The sequence below is a fragment of the Bufo bufo genome, chromosome 2, assembly GCF_905171765.1.
Source record: "Bufo bufo chromosome 2, aBufBuf1.1, whole genome shotgun sequence".
Classification (NCBI taxonomy): Eukaryota; Metazoa; Chordata; class Amphibia; order Anura; family Bufonidae; genus Bufo; species Bufo bufo.
Window position 1 is genome coordinate 181,196,159 of NC_053390.1, and position 26,969 is coordinate 181,223,127.

The 26,969-nt window shown below is 44.4% G+C and overlaps 1 protein-coding gene across 3 annotated transcripts in view; it reads left to right on the plus strand.

Moving 5' to 3' along the window:
• The first annotated feature begins 573 nt into the window (after nt 1-573).
• The window catches only part of LOC120988466 (synuclein alpha interacting protein), a 239,487-nt gene continuing 213,091 nt past the window's right edge, over nt 574-26,969 (plus strand). For all 3 annotated transcript variants that reach the window (XM_040415945.1, XM_040415947.1, XM_040415946.1), the window contains exon 1: nt 574-728. The gene's annotated coding sequence lies outside the window, so the exon portion shown is untranslated. The remainder of the gene's footprint in view (nt 729-26,969) is intronic.

Genomic DNA, 26,969 nt, shown 5'->3' on the forward strand with positions numbered 1-26,969 from the left:
TCCCCATGCATTCTGAATGGAGAGTAATCAGTTCAGGATGCATCAGGATGTCTTCAGTTAAGTCTTTTTGACATTTCAGGACGGAGATAATACCGCAGCAGGCTACGGTTTTATCTCCGGCCAAAAAAACAGAACACTTGTCTAAATGCCGGATCCAGCATTTTTTTCCATAGGAATGTATTAGTGCCGGATCCGGCATTCATGCGCAGATCGAAAAAAAAGAGGTGAAAAAAATAAATGCCGAATCCATTTTTCCGGATGACACTGGAAAGACGGATCCGGCATTTCAATGCATTTGTCAGACGGATCCGTTTGCATACGATGGAACTGCCTGCCGCAAACCACCTTCCCCCTGGTCTCCACAGGCAGACGCAGTGCACAGGTGACTCATGCAGGCGGGGACACTGAGCCGCAGACCGCGGACATCCTGGATGTCTCTCCCTCGGTTTGGGGTGTAGAAGTCCGCAGTAGCAGCACGAGCCTCCGGTGTGGAGGAGGGCGGGCTGTGACCGAACGGGGCGGGGCCTCCGCCTGCTTCGGACTCTCATACACAGCCGGGGCCAATCAGTCACCGGGGGCGTGCTCTGCTGACAGGGTTAACCCTTAGTGTGGAAGCCGGCCCGGTGGCTGCTCACTGCCTGGGAGGCCGCCCTGTGCTGCTGCCGCTGAGCTGTGGATGAGCATCTTCTTCACACGGATCCGGGAGACTTCCCGCTGAGGAGACAAAGGTGACTTGTGCGGGTGATGAGGATGCGTGTGGTGTGCGGGTCTGACTGGTCCTGTGTGCGGACCTCGGAGCAGATGCTGAATGCTGGTATCCATGGTAACGCGGCCCCCAGAGCTTTGTTCTCGGGTGACAGGCTGAAGCCGCTATTATTCCAGCGAGGTCTCTGCAGCCTCACAACCTGTCATCGTCCTCTATGTGCAGATGTAGCAGAGCTGACACAGCCCTTCAGGTCTCTACAGCCTCACAACCTGTCCCCATTCTCTGTGTGCAGATGTAGCAGAGCTGACACAGCCCTTCAGGTCTCTACAGCCTCACAACCTGTCCCCATTCTCTGTGTGCAGATGTAGCAGAGCTGACACAGCCCTTCCGATCTCTGCAGCCTCACAACCTGTCCCCATTCTCTGTGTGCAGATGTAGCAGAGCTGACACAGCCCTTCAGGTCTCTGCAGCCTCACAACCTGTCCTCGTCCTCTGTGTGCAGATGTAGCAGAGCTGACACAGCCCTTCAGGTCTCTGCAGCCTCACAACCTGTCCTCGTCCTCTGTGTGCAGATGTAGCAGAGCTGACCAGAACCCTTCAGGTCTATGCAACCTCACAACCTGTCCTGTTCTCTGTGTGCAGATGTAGCAGAGCTGACACAGCCCTTCAGGTCTCTGCAGCCTCACAACCTGTCCTCGTCCTCTGTGTGCAGATGTAGCAGAGCTGACACAGCCCTTCAGATCTCTGCAGCCTCACAACCTGTCCTGTTCTCTGTGTGCAGATGTAGCAGAGCTGACACAGCCCTTCAGGTCTCTGCAGCCTCACAACCTGTCCTCGTCCTCTGTGTGCAGATGTAGCAGAGCTGACCAGAACCCTTCAGGTCTATGCAACCTCACAACCTGTCCTGTTCTCTGTGTGCAGATGTAGCAGAGCTGACACAGCCCTTCAGGTCTCTGCAGCCTCACAACCTGTCCTCGTTCTCTGTGTGCAGATGTAGCAGAGCTGACTCAGCCCTTCAGGTCTCTGCAGCCTCACAACCTGTCCTCATTCTCTGTGTGCAGATGTAGCAGAGCTGACACAGCCCTTCAGGTCTATGCAACCTCACAACCTGTCCTCATTCTCTGTGTGCAGATGTAGCAGAGCTGATGCAGCCCTTTAGTTCTGTGCAGCCTCACAACCTGTCCTCGTTCTCTGTGTGCAGATGTAGCAGAGCTAATGCAGCCCTTCAGTTCTAGCTTCTAATGTGGCAGCATCTAAAACCACACATAGGGCATCAAGACACACTCACCTCTGCTACATCGGACACAGCACTGCTCTATAAAACATTTCATTGTATATCTATGTATTTCCTTGTATCAGTTTCCCTCATGGTGCCCCAGATTTGTGGCAGGGGATGGTTATAGTGTCTGGCTATGTGACCATTTCCATTGGGCTAGTGCTGGCCCTGTGTGACTCTGATGGACACAATGTGACCTGATAGATGTATGGCTGCCACCCTGTGCCCAGCATGGCTTGCCTCTGGCTCAGTGTAGAGGGGCATGGCCACATAGCAGTGCCCTTTGTCTGGCTGACAGGATAATCTAATGGTGACGGAGGGCAGATCTGTCCCAGCAGTTACAAGGTCATGGGTCCTGTCTAATCCCCCTGCTGCCTCACAAGGTGCCCAGTCCCCCTTATCACATGGCGCCTGGCTGTTATGGAGAGGAGTGACATGTGGCAGAGTGCCAGGCTCCGCTGATAACAGGGGGGGCAGGGGGTATACAGGGAAGTAACGCCATCAGCCTTCATCTTCAAGGGTCTCGTCCAGCGCATTGTTCCCAGGACCAGGAATGTGCTGCAATCTCCTCATCCCATCAGACATATGCATTATAGAACAGGACTGCTGCCAGTGCTTTAGGAGATCTACCAGGCGACCCCCTCCCCCCCTCAACAGGGGCCTAGGGGGCCCCATAGCAAAACCTCCACACCACCATGACCTTAGGTAGAATGGATGATTACGTTAGTTTTCCTAATGCACAGGGATAATACAGTGGTGGGCAGAGGCACAATGTAGTGATGTCACAGTACAGCAGTACGGCTCACAGTGATGTCACAGTGGTGGTCACAGACATAATGTCCACAGTGATGTCACAGTACAGCAGTACGGCTCACAGTAATGTCATAGTGGTGGCCACAGGCATAATGTCCACAGTGATGTCACAGTACAGCTCACAGTGATGTCACTGTGGTGGTCACAGGCATAATGTCCACAGTGATGTCACAGTACAGCAGTACGGCTCACAGTGATGTCACAGTGGTGGTCACAGACATAATGTCCACAGTGATGTCACAGTACAGCAGTACGGCTCACAGTAATGTCATAGTGGTGGCCACAGGCATAATGTCCACAGTGATGTCACAGTACAGCTCACAGTGATGTCACTGTGGTGGTCACAGGCATAATGTCCACAGTGATGTCACAGTACAGCAGTACGGCTCACAGTGATGTCACAGTGGTGGCCACAGGCATAATGTCCACAGTGATGTCACAGTACAGCAGTACGGCTCACAGTGATGTCACTGTGGTGGTCACAGACATAATGTCCACAGTGATGTCACAGTACAGCAGTACGGCTCACAGTGGTGGTCACAGGCATAATGTCCACAGTGATGTCACAGTACAGCAGTATGGCTTACAGTGGTGGTCACAGGCATAATGTCCACAGTGATGTCACAGTACAGCAGTAAGGCTCACAGTGATGTCACAGTGGTGGCCACAGACATAATGTCCACAGTGATGTCACAGTACAGCAGTACGGCTTACAGTGGTGGTCACAGGCATAATGTCCACAGTGATGTCACAGTACAGCAGTAAGGCTCACAGTGATGTCACAGTGGTGGCCACAGGCATAATGTCCACAGTGATGTCACAGTACAGCAGTAAGGCTCACCGTGATGTCACAGTGGGGGGAGGGGGGGCACAGGCATAATGTTCACAGTGATGTCACAGTACAGCAGTAAGGCTCACAGTGATGTCACAGTGGGGGGAGGGCGGGCACAGGCATAACGTCCACAGTGATGTCACAGTACAGCAGTAAGGCTCACAGTGATGTCACAGTGTATGATGATGCACATGGCCATGTACAGAAATGGATCGGTGATGTCTCAGCACAGAAATAGCACAGCCACCCATTGTCCATCACAAGCTGCACATATGTCTGTTTGGAGGGGGCCCCTTTAGCTCTTGGCGCAGTGACCCCCATGCTCTCGGTGTTCTTCCAGCCTGCTCTGACATCCTGTGGGCTTTGTAAGGCTTCCAGTGATCTGCCTGCTCCAGGAACCCAGGAATAAAAGGGATTTTATACGCGCCGTTCAGCCGGGCGTAGATCATGTGCCGCCTGACAGGCCTGAGAGGAAGCTCCCATCCCAGCAGCAGCCTGACGCGTCCCCCATCTGTAAGCCCCTGCGTCCTCTCCACAGATGGGTTTGTGGTTTGCCTCTTATCAGGACATTTTGTCACCAAGTATTGCAGTTATTCCTGGGCGTTCACAGTGTCTGAGATTAGAGTACCCCTTTAAGTTTCCACCTATACTAGGATATGAGAAGCTCCAGGACCCCTGACCCCTGTCCTGTTTTACGTGACGCCACTGACTGAGGATTATGGAAGATGTAAGTCATCAGCGCTTGGTATATGGACGCTTGCCCATGCTTAGCCGAGACCCTCTAAATCTACCACAAAGTACTTTATAATGAAGTTGGCGACACTTTTTACAATCCGGATGAAAATACCTTTCTCTCATGCGTTCCAGATACTAGCACTCATCATCTGTATTTGGACTGCAGCCTCTTTTTCTAGAAATTTTAGGAATTTTAGGATTATGTTAGTTTCAGAGTAGCAGTTTTCGATGACACAATGGCCAGGACTCCAGCATGCGTATATCTCCTCATCATGCCCGCTTCAGGATTTACATTTTTCTGTATTCTCTATTTTGATTACCTTAAAGGGGTTTTCCAGGATTATTTAACTGATGATTTAGGTCTGACACCCGGGATCCCCACCGATCAGCTGTTTGGGAAGGCACTGGCACTTGTAGTAGTGCTGCGGACTTCTCACAGATTCCCCTAGCCACGTGATTGGTCACATGGCTTAGGCCAGTGATGGCTAACCTCCAGCACTCCAGCTGTGGTGGAACTACGACTCCCAGCATGCAGCATTCATTTCTATGGAGTTCTGAGAACAGCCAAGCAAGTGTACATGTTGGGAGTCGTAGTTTTACCACAGCTGGAGTGTCGGAGGTTAGCCATGACAGGGCTAGGCGCAGCACAGCTCAGTGAATGGGGCTGAGCTGTGATACCAAGCACAGCCACTATCAGTTGGATGGCGCTGTGTTTGGTGAGAAGAGAGAAGTCTGAGAAGTCTTCTCAAACAGCTGATACACACACACCTAAAGAATTATTAGGAACACCATACTAATACGGTGTTGGACCCCCTTTTGCCTTCAGAACTGCCTTAATTCTACGTGGCATTGATTCAACAAGGTGCTGATAGCATTCTTTAGAAATGTTGGCCCATATTGATAGGATAGCATCTTGCAGTTGATGGAGATTTGAGGGATGCACATCCAGGGCACGAAGCTCCCGTTCCACCACATCCCAAAGATGCTCTATTGGGTTGAGATCTGGTGACTGTGGGGGCCATTTTAGTACAGTGAACTCATTGTCATGTTCAAGAAACCAATTTGAAATGATTTGAGCTTTGTGACATGGTGCATTATCCTGCTGGAAGTAGCCATCAGAGGATGGATACATGTTCTCATTCTGTTTCTGCCAAATTCGGACTCTACCATTTGAATGTCTCAACAGAAATCGAGACTCATCAGACCAGGCAACATTTTTCCAGTCTTCAACAGTCCAATTTTGGTGAGCTCGTGCAAATTGTAGCCTCTTTTTCCTATTTGTAGTGGAGATGAGTGGTACCCGGTGGGGTCTTCTGCTGTTGTAGCCCATCCGCCTCAAGGTTGTGCGTGTTGTGGCTTCACAAATGCTTTGCTGCATACCTCAGTTGTAACGAGTGGTTATTTCAGTCAACGTTGCTCTTCTATCAGCTTGAATCAGTCGGCCCATTCTCCTCTGACCTCTAGCATCCACAAGGCATTTTTGCCCACAGGACTGCCGCATACTGGATGTTTTTCCCTTTTCACACCATTCTTTGTAAACCCTAGAAATGGTTGTGCGTGAAAATCCCAGTAAGGCTACTTTCACACTAGCGTTCGGGTGTCCGCTCATGCGCTCCGTTTGAAGGGGCTCACGAGCGGTCCCGAACGCATCCGTCTGGCCCCAATGCATTCTCAGTGGAGGCGGATCCACTGAGAATGCATCCGCCTGCCAGCGCTCAGCCTCCGCTCCGCTCAGTGAGCGGCAGGGCCGGTACAAGGCAGGGGCCGAAGGAGCGGGTGCCCTGGGCGCTACCATTTGCGGACAGGAGGGGGGCGCAGGTGAAGTGCCAGCAGCAGTGGCGTCGCCAGGGGGGGGCCAGAGGGGGCCACGGCCCCCCCTACATCATGCTGTGCCCCCCCATGTGCCCCCCCAACTAAAATGACCCCCCCCCCCCCCAAGTGAGCAGCCGCCGCCGGGCACAGGGAGATGAGCGCTTCCATTGCGCTCATCTCCATTGTAAACTGTCTGTGCCAGCGGAGGTGCAGGGGAGGGAGAGGCGTGTCCCTTCCCTTTCCTCTGATAGGCTGCAGGCAGGCACCGAAGTGGAGGAGAGGCCCCGCCCCCTAATTACTCCTGTTTACCTTTCTAAAGCTAAAGGACCTTTGATGATGTCATCACAGGTCCTGTAAGGGAACTGCACAGTGTAAAGTGTAGTTCCCAGGTTAGAACAGTGCATCTGCCAGGACCTGTGATGACATCATCTTCAACATCACAGGTCCTGCAGAATCTAGCAAAGGAACTGCACCAAAAATGGTGTAGTTCCTAGGTTTCAAAGGTACATCTGCCAGGACCTGTGATGACATCATCACAGGTCCTTCAACCCCTAACAGCAAGTATTACAAGTTCACAAGCAGCTCTGTATTGATCCATACAGACTGGAATGGAGAGGTAAGAGGAGGTCCTCCACTTTTCATCATTTACCCCCCCCCCTCCATGCCCTGTTTTTACTCATTGCTCACTCATGTATACTACTTCAGACAGTTACCACTACCTCATGTACCTCACAGTGACTATAATGTATAACTGACCACATATTTCTATAAACACTGCATCTACAGTATTATACCTTCTATGTGTCACATCAATACACTGCTCTGTATATATATATATATATATATATATATACACACACACATACATGCACACACACTGCATATATTACACAGTATTATACATGCAATATGTACAGATATATAGTATATACCGCAGTGCACTGATATGTGAGGTATGAGGTATAATAGATGCTGTGTGTACAGATATCAGTACACTTCTGTATATACTATATATGTGAGGTACGAGGTATAATAGATGCAGTGTGTACAGATATATAGTATATACAGCAGTGTACTGATATGTGAGGTACGAGGTGTCAATACACTGCTGTATTTACTATATACCTGTACACACTGCATCTATTATACCTCGTACCTCACATATTACACTACTGTATATACTGTATACACTGCATATATTATACCCCGTACCTCACATATCAGTACACTGCTGTATATACTATATACCTGTACACACTGCATCTATTATACCCTGTACCTCACATATCAGAACACTAGGGAATATACTATATACCTGTACACACTGCATCTATTATACCGCGTACCTCACATAACTGTACACTGCTGTATATAATATACATCTGCATCTATTATACCTCTTTTGTGTGCCAGGGCTGTTTTGTAATCCCATTCCGGCCCTGATGGCATAAATTATAAAACGCAGCAGCAAGAATAGTTCATGGAACAAAGGGAGGGGCTATAAAAGGGGAATGGGGGCCCAATTTAGATTCCTGCTATGGGGCCCAGTGATTTTTATGTACGCCCCTGGCTGCAGGCACTAGGCCGGCAGCCTATCAGAGGCCGGCGCAATGACGTCATCGTGCCGCCTGAGCCTTACATTACAGCGTGGGACACAGGAAGAGGCTGCATCGCATCACTGACACTGAGGTAAGTATAAGTGTTTTTTTTTTGTTTTTTTTTACAATAGTGTTACTGGCACATTGGGGGGGCTTATTACAAAACTGGCACATGATGATGGGGGGGACTTTATACTGGCACATGATGATGGGGGGGAACTTTATAGTGTCTGTGACTTTCAAAGTCCCACAGTCCTTTGTTCTATTGCTTTAAGTATATTCTTGTTTTGAAACAACATTGATTCTTTCTTAAAAACGGGGGGGGGGGGGGGGGGGGGGCGCAGTTTGCCATCTTCGCCCTGGGCACCAAATGGCCTTGTCCCAGCCCTGGTGAGCGGACACCTGAACGCTGCTTGCAGCGTTCGGGTGTCCGCCTGGCCGTGCGGAGGCGAGCGGATCCGTCCACACTTACAATGTAAGTCAATGGGGGCGGATCCGCTTGAAGATGACACCATATGGCTCAATCTTCAAGCGGATCCGTTCCCCATTGACTTACAATGTAAAGTCTGAACGGATCCGCTCAGACAACTTTCACACTTAGAAAATTTTCTAAGTTTTAATGCAGACGCATCCGTTCTGAACGGATGCGAACGTCTGCATTATCGGAGCAGATCCGTCTGATGAAACATCAGACGGATCCGCTCCGAACGCAAGTGTGAAAGTAGCCTAACTGAGCAGATTGTGAAATACTCAGACCGGCCCGTCTGGCACCAACAACCATGCCACACTCAAAATTGCTTAAATCACCTTTCTTTCCCATTCTGACATTCAGTTTGGAGTTCAGGAGATTGTCTTGACCAGGACCACACCCCTAAATGCATTGAAGCAACTGCCATGTGATTGGTTGACTAGATAATTGCATTCATGAGAAATAGAACAGGTGTTCCTAATAATTCTTTAGGTGAGTGTATATATATATATATATAAATATATACTAGAACAGGCATGCTCAACCTGCGGCCCTCCAGCTGTTGCAAAACGACAACTCCCAGCATGCCCAAACAGCCTACAGCGTAGGGTATTTTGTAAGTTGTAGTTTTACAACAACTGGAGGGCCGCAGGTTGAGCATGCCTGTACTAGAAGAAGGACCCCGCTTTCGCTCGGGTATATTTAATCTATTTCATGTAATGTTTGTGTGTGTCGTTAAAAGATATAGACAGTATCCACTATAACAGTAACATCTACAGTACCCCGCCCCCTCACAGTAACATCTACAGTACCCCGCCCCCTCACAGTAACATCCACAGCGCCCTCCCCTTTAACAGTGATCTCCATGGCGGCCGCCCCTTTATTAGTGATTTCCACAGTATTCCGTCTTGTTAATAGTGTTTTCCACAATAACCCTCACCCTTAACAGTGACCTCCACAGAGCTATGTTCCCTTAAAATGTGACCTCCACAACACCCCGCCCCTTAACACTGACCTCCATAGCGGACCGTCCCCTTAACTGTGACCTCCACCGTTCCCTGCCCCCTTAACAGAGACCTCCACAGTGCCCACCCCCTTAACTGTAACCTCCACAGAAGCCTGCCCCTAGGGTGGCCAGATGTTCGGTTTTAGGCTGGACAGTCCGGCTTTCAGACTCCCTGTCCTCCGTCCGGCGCAGGGCCTGGACGGACACAGGGATGCATTGTGCTGTCTGTCTGCAGGAAGAGAGTCACCCTCCCTCCCACCTCTGCAGCTGAAGTTGATTTTTACCTTCATTTTTTCAATCCCCGTCGGCTGCGGAGTGGGAGGGTGTGTGACCTAACCGGGTCGAGGCGTGGCTTAGCGGGCCTGGGGGCGGGGTTTTTAAGTCCGTCTTTTGAGGGTGAGCACTCCGCTCCCTTAACAGTGTAATCCACAGCGCCCTGGCCCTTTAAAACTGACCTACAGCGTTGAAGAAAAATGGCTGCGTTGTTATGGAAACCTGGTGTAAAACTGTGTATGTGTGGAGACCAAGGGCCTGCGAGCTTCTATTGGCTGATATTGGCAATATCTCAGGAACGGTACGTCCTAGAGAGCTGAGACCTGGTCTAAAACTTTCCCGGACACCTGAAGTACCTGTGTGCCAAATTTAGTGATTGTAAATGCGACGGTGCGGATTCCTTTAGCGGACATACACACACATACAGCTTTATATATTAGATACTGCTTTGTCCTGAAGGGATCTGATCCAGCACAGAGCCACAGTATGACCATCTCAATTTGATCTAAGGATGCAGCTCTCCAGCTGACCTAGTAAAGCAGTGGTCCTCAATCTGTGGCTCTCCAGCTGACCTAGTAAAGCAGTGGTCCTCAATCTGCGGCTCTCCAGCTGACCTAGTAAAGCAGTGGTCCTCAATCTGCGGCTCTCCAGCTGTTACTAAACTACAACTCTCAGCATACCTTGACAGACCATAACTATCACGTTAGATCGGTTGTAGCTTTACCACAGCTGGAGAGCCATAGGTTGAGGGTGTTTCAGTGGTAGTTGTGCTCCAGTATGATACCATTGTACACTGGAGGAGAGTTATCAAACTGGTGTAATGTAGAACTGGCTTAGTTGCCCATAGCAACCAATGAGATTCCACCTTTCATTTTTCACAGCTCCTTTTAAAAATGAAAGGTGGAATCTGACTGGTTGCTGAGGACAACTAAGCCAGTTCTACTGTACACCAGTTTGATAAATCTCCCCCATTGTCCTCAGGGTCGGCACCCATTGGAGAACATCAGAATGTGTCTGTTAATTGATACGTTTCCAGGAAGAACACCACAGAATTCTGCGAACACGAGATCCAGAATTGCTATTTCTTGGGGAATACAAGTGTTCTCTGGCATTGGTCCTCTCTACAATACGTAATTCTGTCTTTTCTCCTTTTGAACATGAAAGTCAGCTCCCTACTGCCTAAATACAAGAAAGGATTGTCATGCTTTTGATGAAATCTATGAACATAGAATAATGAAAGAACAATAAGTTATTTTTTCTTCAAAAAAAGTTTACAAGAGACGAAAATGAAAACACTTGCAGAATCCCCAATGACCTGGCTCAGGCCCAGCACTGACTGGATGAGGGCACTTCTTCTCCGCCTGAACCAGTGACCTGTTTTCTTTACTGGCTGAGTGGATGCAATGGGGTAGGACTAATAGGACCAGGGTGCCTTAGGCCAGTTGTCCTGGGGTTCTGACGTCTCCACTCACAGCTGGCGCACATCGCCTGGGATAATTATTCTGGAATCGATTTGATATTTTTGTTGCAATGCTTTTCTTGAGACCAAATTTGGTAATAGCTGGCTTCGGCGGTTTCAGAAGGTTGTATTTCTGCTCTGGTATTGTTTAAGGTACCAGATTACAGATATCGGAGGTGCATGCTTTACATTTTAGTCTTGGCTCCGAGCACCAAATCTCTGCAGTCCTATTCTGAAGTTGATTTGACAAAAAAAAAAATAACTTGAAGCAAATTTAGCAGAATTATTTGTGACAAAGTAAGAACTAGCACAAGTACAATGTACAAAGTGCAGAGAAGGTACAGCATGTTCTCTCGGACTTGAAAATCCGTGACGACCGCTTTTACACCAATGGAACTTTTTTTAACGGGCCGTGAATAACAGTTGTCAAAAAATAGGACGTGTCCTATTTTTGCCCATTTTGACAGCCTGGTGGACCCCATAGAAGTCAATGGACCTGTTTTTAATGGCCATTGTACAGAATTTCGGGTTGGTTACTAGAAGTCGCTGAGGAGCTCTAGGGAAACCCTGTGTAAAAAAAAAAAAAGGCTAAGAAGTTCATCCTTTTGTTAACGTCTGTTAAAAGCGGTTGGTGGACGGATGATAAACAGCCAGGTTCTGAATAGACATATGGATGCAAATGCCCATGAAAAACTGACAGTTTGGCCTCTTGCACTCAAACGTTTTTTTCTTCCGTTTCCGTTCTGTTTTTTGCATTCCGTATACAGACCGTATACGGAACCATTCAAAACCATCCGCAAAAAAAACGGAAAATACTCCATTTCCATATTTCCGTTTCTCCATTCTGTTCAAAGATAGAACTTGTCCTATTATTGTCCGCATAACGGACAAGGATAGTACTGTTATATCAGGGGTCAGCTATTCCGTTCCGCAAAAAACGGAATGCACACTGACCTCATCCGTATTTTTTGTGGGTCCGTTTTTTGCGGACCGCAAAATACTGAAAAAGCCATACCGTCGTGTGCAAGAGGCCTTTAACTGTGTTTAATAGCCTTTTCTTTTTCTTCACTGTCACCACCATCCCGCTATCTGGGACAGAATTTGGCGCCACATCTCTCACCAAGCATCTGCCCAGGACCAGCTGCCAGACACCTGTGTCCCATGCTGCAGACTGGCTGCTAGGTCTCTTTCTGTCTGTGTGTGTGTTAGTGTCTGTTCATTGAACCTTTCCCTGCAGCACTGTAAGGATTAATTCCCCTTTTTGCTCTGTGTTCGGCTGTTTAACCAATGAGCTCATCAGTCCTCCTATATATCCTGGGCTGTGTGTTCCACCCCTTGCCTGAGATATAGATTCCTTTAGATTACCCTTGGTTTTACTTGCTTGCTAGACCCTGCAAAAGAGCTATACTCCATTTTTCTGTCTGTGTACTGATTTCTGCCTTATTCCTGGATCCTAACTTTCTGCCACCTGACCCAACCTGTGACCTTGACCTCTGGACTGTTTCATGGATTTGCATGTACTTTGCCTGCCTTGACCTGTGCCTGTTTCCTGACTTTGTGTATTGCCTAATCTTCCTGTGCTTTGCAGCGGTGTCTCTGACCCTAGTCGGTCAGCAGCCAACCACACTGGGATGATGGACTGTGCTGAGCTGTGCAATTTAGTTCCATACATTGGCCAACTGAAAAAACACTTTTTTTTGAGTAGAAAATACCCTATATTGAAAAGAATAGTCTACTACGCTAATTCAATGATGCAGATCCCCCAGATGTATGGCAAACAATACTCTTGTGGCATACATTGGGCCTATTATGGCCTATGAACATGTCTCAAAAGCATTAAGGGAACACAGCCTTAGTTGTTGCTTTGCTCACGTGTCACATAGCTAGAGCATCTTTGTCACTAGTGACGATAAATCTAGAAATTTAGGCACCTTGACCTTGGAAATCTGCCATACAGTACATTTGGAAACTCTTCAGACCCTTTAAATATCTTAACATTTTGTTATGTTATATTCTGAACTCAATACCCTATAATGAGAAAGTTAAAACAAGATTTGTGACATTTTTGCACATTTATGAAAAAGGAAAAGCTACAATTTTGCATCAATATAAATATTCAGACCCTTAGCTATGACACTTGAAATTTAGCTCTGGGGGCCTCCTATTTTCTCTGTATCATCTTTGACACGTTTCTACACCTTGATTGGAGTCCACCTGTGGTAAATTCATTTGATTGAACATGAGAGAAAGACACAACCCTATGCTTTTAAGGTCTCACAGCTGACAATGGATATCGGAGCAAAAACAAAGCCACGAGGAAGAAAGAACTGCCTGTAGAGCTCAGAGACAGAATTGTGTGGAGACACAGATCTGGAAAAGAGTACAAAAAAATCTGCTGCACTAAAAGTTCCCCTTTTAGCATAATGGCCGCTATAATTCTTAAATGGAAGAAGTTTAGAGCAACTAGAACTTTTCCTAGAGCTGAAGCACTCCTCTCAAACAAAGTAATCGGGGGAGAAGGGCCATGGTAAGAGGGATGACAAAGAACCCAAGGGTCACTCTTGCTGAGCACCAAAGATCCTGTGCACAGATCGAAGAAACATCCAGAAGATCACTGCAGCACTCCACCAATCTAGGCTTTATGGCAGAGTGGCCAGAAAGAACTCTCTTCTCAATATAAGACACATGAAATTCTACATTACATAGAAACATAGAATGTGTCGGCAGATAAGAACCATTTGGCCCATCTAGTTTACAAAAAAGTACCTAAACGACTCTTAGACTGTGAGAAACAAGTTTCTCTAGTGTGCTGAAACCAAGATTGAATATTTTGGCCTCAATTCTAAGCATCTTGTCTGGAGGAAACCCTGCACTGCTCAGCACCTCCCCAATACCATCCCTACATTGAAGCATGGTGGTGGCAGCATCATGTGTGTGTGTGGGGTGGGGGGTTGTTGTTCTGCAGCTGGGACAGGGAGACTGGTCAGGGTTTAGGGAAAGCTGGATGGAGAAAAGTACAGAGATATTCTTAATGAAAACCTGATCCAGAGGGCTCTGGACCTCAGATGGGGCCCCAGGTTCAACCTTGTGGCATCATACCCAAGAAGACTGGAGGCCCTAATCGCTTACAAAGGTGCTTCAACTAAGTACTGAATAAAGGCTCTAAATACTTATGTCAACGCAAGATTTTAGTTTTACCTTTTTAATTACTTAGCAAAGATTTCGAACATTCTTTTTTCACTTTATCATTATGGGATATTGAATGCAAATTAATGAGGAAAACCTTGAATTTTTTATTTATTTTAGGACAAGACTGCAACATAACAAAATGTGAAAAAAAGTGAAAGTGTCTGAAGACTTTCCAAATTCATCGTATTATTAGGGAAAGAAAACCATTCATGACTACCATGTTCCTTTCATAGCACAGGCACAAATAAAGCCTCACCGAAAAATTCTCAATATCTGAGCTACTGTGAATGTGATGTGAAATAGTGGGACATCGAAGTTATATACAGTCACTCCTGAATGTTTAGATTCCCTGCCCCCCTATTCTTGCTTGCTTACAGTACTGGTCAAAATTTTACTTGTCATTGATGTTTTAGTGATTTAGACTCCTATCACTGGTGGCCTCTTGGTTCCTTCTAGTCCCAGTCTGGTCACTGACTTTTTCATATAGCGTGAGAAAGCTGTTATGAACCCATTGCTTTTATGGTAGATTCCAATTACAAGTAGATTAAAGGAGTAAGCGCCAGCCAGGGGAGGTGGAGTTACGAAAATGGTGTTCCGCCTATAACAGTGAATGAAAGCTACGCAGACAGCGTTGAACAAAGTGAGAAAAGCCGCAATGAGACAACTCATTTTCATGAGGATGCAATGACTTCTAATACCAGGTCTTTTGTGAAGTATGCTGTTTACACCCTACATTTTAGGATCAGCTTGTTGAAGAATGTAGTACTGAATAAAGAGTTAAATTTATAGCATATGTTCTTTTTATTATTATTTCCTGGAGGGTTTGGGGCTTTTGTGCCTTTATTTTCTTAATAAGACACATAATCTGAAACAGAATTTCTTGTAAAAAAAAGTTTAGCAGAATGTTTGGATTAAAATAATATGGAAATACCATTTTAAATTCTGTACTCAGCTGTTCTCTAGGTTATCACATGTCATACTATCAAAAGGGTTAAGAATAGCAATCACATGTGCTATCCACAATGGAAACACTAATGGGGAATGTTCAGGGCTTGTTGCATAATCTTGCACGGTTTCTCTGATGATTAGAAGGCATCTAGAATTATCAAACACAATGCGACAGCATTCGGTATACACAAAATACTCTATCATAAAATATATAAACTAGTGCAATACTCATTATACAAATAAATATGAGGTCATTAGTAAATACATTTTCATCAAAATCATTTTTTCCCATCCACCATGGCAAGGTGATCTCTTTTGAACAGGAAACTATGCTAAATGCCACCTATTGTGGTGCCAGCCAACATCCAATGAATTTAGGGAAGACAGGTTCCACATGTACACTGATGTATACCTTTCCTGGTGCCAGCAGACCTCTATTGAATACAGTACAGATGTCAGCAGGGGAACATTACTAATCCATCTTTCCACAGGCTGATTTTAATAAGTGTAGTATAAAGCCTAAGTCTGCTCTCCCTGTATTCATTGGAGGTCTGCTGGCACCTGAAAAGTTAAAATACAGAGTGGGTTTAGTGTATATGTGGCACTTGCCTCTCCTAACTTTATTGGATGCCGATAGGCACCACAAGAGGTAGCATTTAGCATAGATTCCCATCTAAATGAGATCACCTTGCCGTGGTGGATGGGTACAAATGATTTGGACCTCACATTCATTAATATAGTGAGTATAGCATTAGTTTATATATTTTGAGATCATGTATTTTGTGTGTATAGAGTGCTGTTGATGTGCTGAGTAACTTAGTTTTTTTCCTTGTAATAATTGTATAAAAAGTCAAATGACAAATACGGCAGCAGGCAACAGAAGCTTGTTTAAGTTTAGAAGCAAGGATATATTGAATATGGCCAAATTGAGCTTGTTGTGTAGCATGCCACAAATGCTTACAAGCAGAAAAATGCCTCTTTCTCTGCTTATCAGATTCCTTTCCTTCCTCCCTTACCTCCTGCACTGATCAGTCACTCTTAATTTATTGCTATGTACTAAATATGCTAAATATGTACTCAGTAAAGACAGGTTAGCAGCTCACTGATAGGTCAGGTTACTGCTACAGCCCATAGTGTTCTATGGAGAGGTGAAGAAGTTGCAGGAGGAGGGAGCTGTTGCTGGAGAGAGACAGAGGCAAAAAAACAGCTGAAATTGCTGTAGCATCTAGTAAGTGTTCTACTGTCTATCCCTGTGCTGGATTCACTTCTCACCATTACAGTATAATGTTCCCCATGCTGCTTCTCTGTATGTGAGAAGTAGAAATAGGGGGCAGGATATTCACTTCTCTCTGTGTGGTATATATGGGAGACATCATAGCAGCTTTTCTCTATCCTCTTGAGAGCTTTGTTCAGGGAAAACTGACAATTAGAGATGGAAAACTGCTTCTTCTAAAGTCACCTGAGATGATGTTAATAGACTTTTGGGTTATCAATATCTATGCTGGGGTCCATCATGTTATGCTGCTCTTGATTGTTCTTTGTATGCTTCTAGTCTCAGGTAGTTCACATCTGGAATTGGGTGCAGCACAGGAGAGATTTTGGAATAAAAGTTAGATGAATGACATCATGGCATGGAAACTGTAGAGGAAAAGTAATATGCATGTACAGATTGAGGTTTGGTTTGTGTATATTGACTGTAACAATGATACTCAACACTCCCTTCTACCCTGTTTCTTATTGGTGGCAGGAATAGCCAGTCAGTCTTGATTTGCAGCATGCCAACAAATTGACTGTACTTTCTTCTTCTGTATATCTAGCCACCATGTTTCTCATTAGTTGTATGATAGCCCTCTTGATTTCTGTGCATTAAAAATTCAAGAAGAAAGGAGAATGCCCTGCAGCCCACCAGTGACCGTAAAGAGGATAAAAAAACAGCACCAGTTCATTGAAGTCAATATACAGCACAGTAGATATTCCATTTCAGATCTTTAAATACAGTAATAAATGTTACTTATGAGAGGTGCCAGGAACATACCTCATTGACTTCTCAATGACTTACGCTATGTTCTCAGATTCATTCTACGCCATTTTTTTTATACAATGTAAAGACAATCGTAACGACAGGGCTACCTGGACTACTTGTATATCCTTTCAGGGTTGTGCAGAAAGCAATAGGTTAAAACTGTCAGAAAAGGATTTCAGTGAATACATCCAACACATAACAGATCCTAACAATTAAACTGAACGTGTAGAACCAAATCCATCGTAAAGTACATTTGGCCAATGTTAGATAAGCAGAAAAAATAATTAGGGACAAGTCTGTACGACCGGGGTGGATCCACATCCTCTCTGCTTCCAGCTGTACAGTTTACTGTTCAATATCCCATTTGCTTTAAACCTCACACTCCTCCTGTCCCATAAGGAAACTGACTTTCCTCCAGTTCCTCCTTAACGCTGAGGCTGCCAGATGACTTTATCTCACGTGCAGATCTTTTGTCTTCCTTTATCTTGGACTTCTTCCTATTATAAGTAATGTAATGCAGTTGTTGGCCCTATAAACGTTTCCCCTGTAGTCCTATCTAGAAGAAGTCACATTTCTGTCCTCCTATAATAGAATTCTCCACCATCTCATCACCATCTCATCTAATGTTCTGACACTCCCTCAGCACCACAACTAATTTTATCTCATCTACAACTAAAATAATCATTGCAAACCTTACCCGCAGACAAACTTACATCCCCTAATTATAACTTCCATGTGCTCATGTCCTGTTTAGAATTAGGAGCTTTTACTAGCGAGGACTCCCAGCATTTCATTGGCAGTTGTTTCTCCTGAACTGTAAAGCTCTTTAGAAAGTAATTTGTAGTTATTCCTAATAGTAATAATTGTGCTGAAGCTTTTCTGGAAAATTAGCTCTGTTAAAATAAAACAATTCCTTGGAGCCACTGTAAAGGTTTTATTAGAAAAATGCATCCGAAATTTCCTAATATAATGTTATTTTCAGAAAGGTTCTCTTTAGTAAAACCAATCAGTTGGATGTTGCCCCCAAAACTGTCTGGAGTAGCTGACTATTCTGCTCCTAATGTCACTGATGGTGTCCTTATTTGTCTAGTTTCATGTTTTTTTTTCTCACAAAATGCACCTTTATCACCTCTCGTGATGTATTTAGATGAGTCGTTTGGAGTCTAGGAAGCGGAGGCCTTGAGAATGCAAGTCAGCTTTGCTGTTCCCAAATTATGTCCCATCAGTATTGATTGACATCACTGAGGTCATCAGCAGACCTCAAAGATCTCCTCAGGGATGTGATTTGGGTGCAGCAAAGCTGAATTTCTTTCTCAAGGACTCCGTCTCCACCTCTTAGACTCCAAACCGCTCATTTAAATACATGAAGAGCAGTGATTAAAGTGAATATTCTGAGATATTAACCACCAGAAGGGGCAATTAAGGACACCACCGGTCATGAGGAACAGAATGGTCAAGTACTCGGGGCAGTGTGGGAAGCAGTAGTGCAGGTGCTAGAGGAAAAGGTTTGACTTCCTGATTATGAAAACTATAGCACTACATAGTAATATGGGCACTTGCTTACCGGGGAGTAGACCACCGGAGTTTGTGCTGTAGATGTGAACTTAGCCTTAGCTCTCCCGACATGTAAATAGTTGTATTCTTTATATAAAAATAAAATAAAAAAATTCTGGAACATCTTTTCTCAGGACTCGTTTTCTGGTGAAGTTCTGCTTTTATTCCTCCTGGAATAATATGAATAAATGTACAACTGGGAGTTACCATTCCCCATGTCAACTGGACATGTGCCTGCACAATCTCATAATGTCCATAGCACACCCTATTGACAAGGGGAGTGGAGACATCCAGGAAGATTAACAGAGAAAAGGCACAAGGCAGAGTTCTATGAAAAGATGCTCCAGAATTGTTAATTGCTGACCCACCCTCTTTAAAAGGGGGTGTTCCCATACTGTAGAAAAGCCCTTTTTAAAAAGTAGCAGGTGGTCCGGCTTTTCTACCCTCTGGTAATCAGCTTATAATGCTAATGGAGGCCAGTTCAGGCTATTAGAGGGGCTGTGAGTACTCCATTCACCCCATGGACAATGATTGTCATCATGAAGCAGTTGCCTTAACCTGAATAAGCCCACAAAAAAATATAATAAAATAGTAAGGTGGTAAGGCAGCTTAAAGTGTCGTTTCAGTTTATTTTTATTACATTTAGGGACAGGGATGTTAAACATTTTTATCATATACTTTATTAGGGAAAGATGTTTCTTTGTTCTAGAAAACAGGATTTAAAGAGTCTTCTTAGCAAAATTCGGAGCATTGCTAAGGATAGTCCGTCTTCAGCACTGCTGTATCCCTGTCTGTATGACTTGCTGGCAGCTCTGCTTAGGCCTCTCTTCCCTGTGCTTCTTTCTTAGTTATCCAGTGTCAGAAGTGAGCAGAGAACAGGACTGTCAGGCCTTAGCATTGACACTGTATATGGTAACATAGCACACATACTGTCAGCGCAGAAGGCTGTAGCCCCCCGTCCTCTCCCTATCTTCCCTGTGTGTCTTTTAGCTCTGGGAAGGTAGGGAAAGGAGCTATTATCATTAAGCTCTGACAGTCAGAAACTAAGGGAGAAGTGCAGGGAAGAGAGACATGTACAGAGTTGCTAGCAGTTAGCGTTGGCAGAGACACAGTAATGATAAGGCACATATAGCATGGCAGGGGCTGGGGTAATGAGCTAAGAAGCAGGCTGGAACACTCTGCATGTACACACAGTTGTCTTCAGTGTTCAGTAGAATGCTGAAGACGGACTCTCCTTAGCAATGCTCAGTTAGAGGATTACTAAAAAGACTCTTTACACTATTTTATAGTAAAAAAGCATCTTTCCCTAATAAAGTACAGTTTTTTTAGCTTTATAAAACACACTTTTTCCCCCCTAAAAAAATGTCGGGAAAATGGCAGTGCTTCTTATAAAGCGAATACTCGTGAGGGCTTTCATTTTGGAAGAGCTCACTAGTATGCAGGATGTGCGGGTAGTGGTGAATGTAGCACTGCTAGCCCTGACTGTACTCATTGCTCCCTGGTCTTCTCGGGGTGCTGACTGGTCCTGACGGCATGCAGCCTCAGGATGTAGTGTGCATACTATGACCTGATGCTAGTTAATTCATGCAGGTTACATAATACAAAAACGATCAAAAGCCCAAAGAAAATAGTGGGCAGCATCTAATCCCTTCAAAAAAGGAGCCAACTCAATAATAAACGCGCAAACATATACAAAAAACAACTGAGTCTCAAATGGCTCAAAAAGTAACAATAATCTTTATTGTTCACATATATACAACATGATAATAATTGAGATGAAATACACCAAAGTAAAAGTGCGGTATTTACCTAAAGGATAATACAGTACCACAGTCAGCACAGAGGTGAGTCAAGAAATAGGCATTGTTTCACTGCCCGGTGAATGGTAATCGGACATGAATCAGTTAGTGTAGAGGTATAAAGACTTGTGTCTATCAAATCTAATTCTCTGGACTCCTCAGTTAGAAAATAGCAAATACAAATAGCAGATAAACCTAATCCTTACATACCCATAGGTAGAGTAGTCACCTCAGGAGGACCGCAAACCCCAACGCGCGTTTCGGCAACGCCTTCATCTGGGGGCGCCCCCAGATGAAGGTGTTGCCGATATGGGAGTCTAAAATGGGGTCTTATACGGGGGTCTGATCTGAGGTCTGATGAAGGTTGGGGGACTGATTTTCCTCCTCTAAAACCTAAGTGCGTCTTGTAATCCGGTGCATTTTATAAAGCGAAAAATACAGTCAATTACAATGTTTTAACATTCCTACACTATAATAAAAATGAACTAAAAAGTAAAAACTTTAAGTAAAAAAAGAGGTTAATTTGCACAGGAAATTGGACAGAAGGACAGCTGCTTTATGTAGGAGATTATTTCACTTTTTAAATTGCTGTTTTTTCTTAATGTCCATTATTCATGTTTTTCGTCCTTGAAGGTTGTTATCAGTTTTTGGTCTTCACATAAAAGACTGTGTAAAATAGAAAGATAAACTAGAATGCAATGGAAATGGGATCCAACAAAGCAATACTGCAGGACTCGATAGCAGGAGATGTTTCGGAGCCCCCGGTAAAGAGTATAAAAGTATTAAAAAAAGGCAATGCATTGACTGCTCGTCAAATGGTGAGCACAGAGATAACCCAAACTGGATTAGTTTGTATCAGATCTCATTGCCCATGAATTCACACAGTTTCTGTACAGGAACTGATTTGAATCATTTTAATCTCTTTCCACTATGAGTGAGTACCTATGTGCTTGAAAAGTGAACAGGAAGGAACCATCCCATGGACGGAGGAACTGTAATTACACCTGTTCACCGCTGCAATGTCAACAGTGAGCAGGTAAACGGTGAAGAGAAGGGATCGCTCATACAAGTGCTGTGTTCTTTTCAAACGGCTCTTCGCAGGGCTGACAGAAATTGGGCCCCCGCTGATCTGATATTGATGACCTATCCTGTGGATAGATCATTATTATAAAAAAAGCGGTAACCCCTTTAAACATGTATTCTATGCTTTCTTGCTACTTGAGTCCATAGTGATGGATGAACATCAAAAACAAAAAGCAAGACCATTTGAAGGGGTTCTCCGGGAATTAAGAAAATGAAAATACGTAAATATTACTTTTTTATAAATATATTCCCAAATACCTTTCATTAGTTATAATGGCTCTTTTTGTCATGGGAGCAATGATTAGGAAAAACAAAATGGCTGCCGTCCCTGTTAGTACACACAAAACCTGTCCTAATCACATGACAAGTTACTTCACTGAAATAAAGAGCTGCCTCATCCTCCTCTCCTACTTGTTAGGCATTATGATTATGAATACAGTTTAATATGATATTTGGCTGAATCTCTGTAGGAATGGAGTTCATGAGGAGACATGAAGTACAGAGAGGACAGACTGTGGTAATGTGGGGCTGTGGTAATGTAGACTGTAGACTGCATACAAGAGCTGCTGCATCTGCTCATGAACTCCATTCCTACAGAGATTCAGCTAAAGATCTTATCATCTGTATTCAGGATCATAATCCCTTACAAGCAGAGCAGAGAGGAGGATGAGGCAGTAGTGTTGAGCGAACTTCTGTTTTAAGTTCGGCGTCTAAAGTTCGGCTTCCGGTTAGCGAAGAATCCCGATATGGATTCCGAATTCCGTTGGGGTCCGTGGTAGCGGAATCAATAATCGTCCATTATTGATTACGCTACCACGGACCCCAACGGAATTCGGAATCCATATCGGGATTCTTCGCTAACCGGAAGCCGAACTTTAGACGCCGAACTTAAAACAGAAGTTCGCTCAACACTATGAGGCAGCTCTTTAGCTCAGTATTGTGAAGTAACTTGTGATTTTGACAGGTTTTGTGTGCACTAATAGGACAGCGGCCATTTTGTTTCTCCTAATGACTGCTCCCTAGACAAAATGAGCCATTAAAACTAATGTAAAGTATTTGGGAATATATTTATAATAAAGTAATATTTAAGTATTTTCATTTTCTTAATTTCTGGAGAAACCCTTTAAGCACACTTCCGAAATTGTACAAAATGACATTATTTTTTATTGTTCCAAAAAAAATAAACATTAAAACTTTGCATTCTCTATGAAGAACTTTAAAGAGGTTTTCCAGGAATAGAACAATGATGACCTATCCTCAGGACTGGTCATGAATATCAGATTAGTGGCGGTCCAACTCCCAGCATCCCTACTGTTCAACAGTTTGAAGAGCCTGCGGCTCTCCAGTGAGCACCGAGGCCTCTTCCTAGGCACAGGTAGCGATTCGCTCACCAGAGCACAGCAGCCTCTTCAAACGGCAGTGCAGCCTAAAGCAAGGTCATCAATATTGTACTCCCAGAAAACCCCCTTAATCCTTGTTTTTTGGGTACATTAAAATTCAATTTTGGATAATTTTGGAAGTGTGACTCCTTATGAGGATTTGACTGATGTATACAGTGGATTTATACCTTTTTTCACTTTTAACATCTTAGTTCATACATCTCAAGATATGTCAAGCTCAGAAAGGACACATCTGTACCAGAGGACCTTTATTCTGATATGTGCATTGACAATTGTAAATGTACTTTGGTATATACGATCTCATGGACCTTTGTAATATTTGTTCATCATGGGGAGGTGGTCTGCTTAGAACCTTTGTCTATAAGCTATAGCAGAGAGCCACATACAAAGAGTGGCTCTCACTCTGTATGAACCGACCCAGCATTTTAATGGCTAGCATATAATACTACATTTTCCGTGTGGTGGGGCCAGATGCAGCTGTCCTTGATGGTAACCACTGGCAAATGGGCCAGGCAGTGTAAATGTGATAATGCCTGGCAGTGCGGGCACCTATGAACATGGGACCAACACAGATGCCTTCCGCTGCTAAGTGCACATGTAACAGGTCAACCAGTGTCATAGGTACAAAACTGCTGACAGATGCCCTTTAAGAAGGAGTTGTCTTTGGAAGACAACCCCTTTAACTACGGTATCCATAGGTATAATGTATCTATAACATAAAAGTTACTTTTGGTGTATGAATCGCATCAAAATAACTACAGTAATTAATACATTTGGTTGGGGAAAACCTTCAGCTTCTTTTTGTCAGTTTGTTATATGATAACAGAAAAAGGATTACATAAAAAAGTTATTGTAATGGCTTTTTGCAACCCTCCAAAATGGAGTCAGTAGTAAATTATTAGCCAGCCCCTAGACCAGATAGGTACTTAAGCCCAAAAAAATCCTAGTAGATTACAGTGATAGGCTGTAAATTGTGTTACGGAATTTCAAGTAAAGCCTTTTGACCTGCAGATAGAAGTTCATATAGTGGTAGAAGTTTTCCCCCTAGGAATGATGAATTAGGATATTTTGTCTCCTAGTAATATAACCTAGCACTCAGTAGCAGCAGAAATGTTATTAAAGGGGTTTTCAGAGACTTAAATACTGATGACCTATCCTCTGGATAGGTCATCAGTATCTGATCAGTGGGAGTCTGACACTCAGGCTCCTGGCGATCAGCGGTTTGAGAAGGCAGCAGGTCTACTGTGAGTGCCGCGGCCTTCTCTCACAGGTCCATCGTTTACGTGGCCTAGGAACAGCTGAGTCCTATTCAAGTGAATGGGGCTGAGCTGCAATACCAAGCACAGCCACTATACAATGTACGGCGCTGTGCTTGGTGAGCAGAGAGAAGGCTGCGGTGCTCAAACAGCTGATCCTGAGTGTCGGACCCCCACAGATCAGATACTGTTGACCTATCCAGAGGATCGGTCATCATCAGTATTTAAATGTCGGAAAACCCTTTTAAGTATAAAAACTCAAACATGGTCTGAACGTCCACTGGCCAGTTGTACATTTTAAAGCATTTTTCCAATCTCAGGCATTTATGGCATAACTACAGGATATGTCTCGACTTTGAGAATGCACCTATATCAAGAGTTCTGTCCCATCTGTGAGGTGGCTGGCTGACCTGGTGATGTGCCCATATGCCATACTTAACTGCTGCAGCCATTGTACGGTATGGTGCAAAACCACTGGGGCTGGTGTTTGGCTGCAGTGGTCATGTGTGGTTTATGGACATGTCAGTGCTATAGAGAAGCAAACAAAGCCTAGCCGGTAGGAACAGAGCAGCAGCGCTGGAAGGAGAAGGGGATAAAATGGGTCAGTATTGCTTATTTTATTATTTTAAAACAGTTCCTGGCTTTGGGGAGCTTTTTGGTTATTTCTAGGGATGAGCGAATCGACTTCGGATGAAACATCCGAAGTCGATTCGCATAATACTTTGTTTGAATACTGTACGGAGAGAGTGCTCCATACAGTATTAGAATGTATTGGCTCCTATAAGCCAAAGTTATTACTTCGCGAAGTCTCGCGAGACTTCGCATAATAACTTCATAAATCAATTTCTACTGTAAAAAAACATTTCCCGAACTCGGAGCGCTCGCTCCGTACAGTATTCAAACGAAGTATTATGCAAATCGACTTAAGATGTTTCATCCGAAGTCGATTCGCTCATCCCTAGTTATTTCAGAAAACCCCTGTCGTTATTGCTTAAAGAGCTCCTGTCAGCAGGATCAGCCCTATTAAGCCAGACACACTGCCTGGTGTGTTCGATCTTGCTGATTACAATGACACTGAGTCTTCTGAAAATCGGCTCCGGTGTTCCCAAGAAAAACTACTTTTATTCTGCATGTAAGTGAGGGATTCAGTGCCCGAGGGGCATAGCCTTGCTCTTATGTGCACCTAAGCTTCCCAGCTCTCCAGTGCTGGCCATCACCCTTGGTGCACTGAAGGCCTAAGGCCACTTTCACACTAGCGTTTTTGCTGGATCCGGCAGGGTTCAGCAAAATGCTTCTGTTACTGGTTCTATTCTTCCGATCCGGTTGTATTATCTTTAAGATAGCCAAGATGGATCCGTCATGAACTCTATTTAAAGTTAATGGGGGAAAGATCCGTTTTCTATTGTGTCAGATTGTGGCAGAGAAAACTGATCTGTGCCCATTGACTTGCATTGTGGTCATGACGGATCCGTCTTGCTCCGCATCCCATGACGGAAAGAAAACCGCAGCTTGTTGCGGTTTACTCTCCGGTATGGGAACGCAATCAAACGGAACACAATGCTTTTTGGAGCATTCCGTTCTGTTCAGTTAAGTTTCGTCCCTAATGACAATGAATGGGGACAAAACGGAAGCGTTTTTCTCCAGTATTGATGGATCTTAATACCGGAAAATAGAAACGCTAGTGTGAAAGTAGCCTTAATTGTATAAAGAATAAAAGTATTTTTTCTCGGGAACGCCACAACCGATTTCCATAATACAGGTGTCATTTTAATCATCAGAATTCACCCTAGCAGGTTCAAGGTTAGCTTGATCTTGATCTTTAATGAAAATTTCAGTAACATTCTTATATCCTTTGTGTTTCAGTTGCTTATCCCCATACAGACTGAATGGTTCTCACAGTTTCGACTTTGTTATATTTGTATCCAGCCTAGGAAATCCTCTGTGAGCAAAACACAGCGGCACACTGTGGGTCAGTAAAAAATCACGGGGACATGCACTACTTTGATCCATGATGCGGACCAAGTATGCCAATTGAAGTCCGTGAGAATCACTGACACACCACAGATGGCATCCGTGTTGCGTCCATTTTTCATTGAAGACTGATAGGAGATTCTTTGGAAATTAATTTTCAGCTGAGCAACTTCCGTGAATTACGGATGACACACGGATGGTAAAAATGGACACACGAGCCAACCACAGATCCTTCACGGATATCTTCACGGATGAAACATGTATGCTTATTTTCACGGTCATGACACTGACACGGAAATGTGATCGAGGCCTAAAGGTGCTGCCACACGTTCATTTTTTTTTTAAGCAGTTTTTGAAGCCACGAGAGGTGTGGATCATAAAAGAAAAAAAAAATTAAGGACAAATAAGTCTTCTCCAGAAAATTCTGGTTTCGGCCTCGAAAGCTGCAGTAAAAAACCTCAGCGTGTGGCAGCACCTTCACAGCAACCAGTAAGATACATAACTTCATTATACGTCAATTAAACTTCGTTATAAGGAGACTTGTGTCCTATTTCTTTATATCACATTTAAAATTTGGGACTAACCATGATTTGAAAGCATTAAGATGCTGTCAGGTTAATAGATGTTATGTGTGTTGTTTCTTAAAGGAAGTGTCCATTCTTGAGTTCTAGTCATAACAATGAGCGCATGATTGTTTCCTATTTGTTTCTGAAAGAACACGTCATGAAGCCAAGGCTGGGAATCCAGGTGTCTGTCAGAGTTAATGT